The sequence below is a fragment of the Schistocerca americana genome, unplaced genomic scaffold (assembly GCF_021461395.2).
Source record: "Schistocerca americana isolate TAMUIC-IGC-003095 unplaced genomic scaffold, iqSchAmer2.1 HiC_scaffold_137, whole genome shotgun sequence".
NCBI lineage: Eukaryota > Metazoa > Arthropoda > Insecta > Orthoptera > Acrididae > Schistocerca > Schistocerca americana.
In genome coordinates, this window is record NW_025725449.1 from 17,501 (window position 1) to 20,000 (window position 2,500).

General features: G+C 63.5%; 1 pseudogene; it reads right to left on the reverse strand.

Annotated features, from left to right (window-relative positions):
- Window positions 1-2,500, reverse strand: part of LOC124566146 — a 7,960-nt pseudogene that overhangs the window by 3,419 nt on the left and 2,041 nt on the right.

Here is a 2,500-nt window from a genome sequence, read left to right on the forward strand (position 1 = left end):
TGAAGGTGTTTTCCAACATCCCATCCCGGGGGATGAATGCCCGCTGACGTTCGTCCACAGCACATGCACGCATCAGGCGTGACGCGAGAACCTTGTGAAAGGTCCGCGCCAACACCGAGCAGACCGTAATGGGGCGAAAGTCAGCGGGGGATGTTGGTGCAGCCGTTTTGGGGAGAAGTGACGTCCGGGCGCGAAGCAGACGCTCGGGGAGGGCGCGGGCCAGGAGGAAGAGGTTCAAGAGTTTCACCAGGACTTCATGCGGCAGGCGCCGCAGCTCCGCTGGAGTCAGGCCGTCCGGCCCGGCTGCCGATCCCCTGGGCGGCAAGGCAGCAGCGACCTCCTCACGTGTGACCGGCCCCCATAGGCACTCAGGAGCGACAGGCTCCGAGTGCGGGAGAAGGCGGTCACGGATGAAGCCGGCGGTGGAGATCGGCTTCTTCGTGAAGAGGTCCGCCCAGAAGTCCAGCAGACCGGGGATGACGGGTGGCGGCTGCAGCAGGGTGCCGTCCAGCAAGCCGCGCACGCAACGCGCACGCGACCTACGGAAGGCGTACTGCGTCCGCGCGTAATCCCAGCGGCGCCGCTTGCGCTTCTGCAGCGGCGGGGCGGCAGGCGGCCGCTTGGATGGTTGGCGCGGCCGCTGTGTCCTGGTGATCGACCTCTCCCCCCTGGACCCGACCGACGCAAGGGCATCCGGGAGCATGCCCAGGATGACATCGGGCGGCGTGCCCCGCCCCAGACCAATGACTCGATCCAGGGCAGAGAAACGCTGGGCGGAAGCAGGTAGCCCCGCCAGATGCTCCCAGATGGCGGCGTCAGTCGGCCCCTCCGGCGGCGGCCCGGTGGTGTCGGCCGCGAAGTCCTCGGCTGCGTCGACGGGCGGCGCAGCGGCCTCGCCCGCGTCAGGCAGCGAGCTCGCTGCTCCACGGCGGGACGCCGGCTCTTCACCCCGACCGATCTCAAGTGCCTCCATGAATTGGCGGACAAGCTGCTTGTGGGCAGCTTGCCGCCGTCGGCACTTGATTGCCTCAAGCGTTCGGTCGGGGAACATCCTGGTAAGTTCTTGATTTACAAAGAAGAACCGGGCGTCCCTCTCCAGGAACAGTTCGGCCTCTGCCTTGGCGAGCGACAGGACTTCTTCCTCCGTCCACCTCGCGCGATGCCTCTCCGTCACGATCTCAGCGTTGGCGGCCGCAGGGTGTTGGCGGCGGCGATGGACCCCGAGACCGTTCTTCGTGGTAAAAGTGCGGTGGCACTCACTGCAAGCAAAGGGAGCTACACAAACTATCGCATTTTCGTTACGGCCGGTTGGCCGGATAGGTGCTGGGGTAGCTGGGGTGGCACCTTCAGCGGAAGGGCCACCATCTCTTGTTTCTTGTCGGCTGCCCCCAACTATAAAGGGATAATGCGAGGGGGGGCTGGTAACCCCCCCAAGCCCCTGGTGCGGTCTTCCACTCTGCGAAAATCAGCGGGCCCACGAGAAGGGGAGAAGACCGCAGGAGAGGAGAGGCTAAGAGGGCTAGGCCCATGTATTGCGCATCACTCTCCCTGTAACTGTAACCCAAGGAAGGCACCTCGCAGCAGCAGCACGACTACATCAAGACCGCACTTCGAAAAGCCAAGTCCGGATGCAGCCACACCGCCGCCACTTGGCCACCTTAAGAGAGTCATAGTTACTCCCGCCGTTTACCCGCGCTTGCTTGAATTTCTTCACGTTGACATTCAGAGCACTGGGCAGAAATCACATTGCGTCAACACCCGCTAGGGCCATCGCAATGCTTTGTTTTAATTAGACAGTCGGATTCCCCCAGTCCGTGCCAGTTCTGAGTTGATCGTTGAATGGCGGCCGAAGAGAATCCGCGCACCCGCGCGCCCCCGGAGGAGCACGCTAAGGCGGACGCGGCCTCGCAGCAAGGAAGATCCGTGGGAGGCCAAGGCACGGGACCGAGCTCGGATCCTGCACGCAGGTTGAAGCACCGGGGCGCGAACGCCGCGCAGGCGCGCGCATCCTGCACCGCCGGCCAGCACGAGGCCAACCAACGGCGAGAGCAGACCACGCCCGCGCTAAACGCCCGCACTTACCGGCACCCCTACGGCACTCACCTCGCCCAGGCCCGGCACGTTAGCGCTGACCCACTTCCCGACCAAGCCCGACACGCCCCGATCCTCAGAGCCAATCCTTATCCCGAAGTTACGGATCCAATTTGCCGACTTCCCTTACCTACATTATTCTATCGACTAGAGGCTCTTCACCTTGGAGACCTGCTGCGGATATGGGTACGAACCGGCGCGACACCTCCACGTGGCCCTCTCCCGGATTTTCAAGGTCCGAGGGGAAGATCGGGACACCGCCGCAACTGCGGTGCTCTTCGCGTTCCAAACCCTATCTCCCTGCTAGAGGATTCCAGGGAACTCGAACGCTCATGCAGAAAAGAAAACTCTTCCCCGATCTCCCGACGGCGTCTCCGGGTCCTTTTGGGTTACCCCGACGAGCATCTCT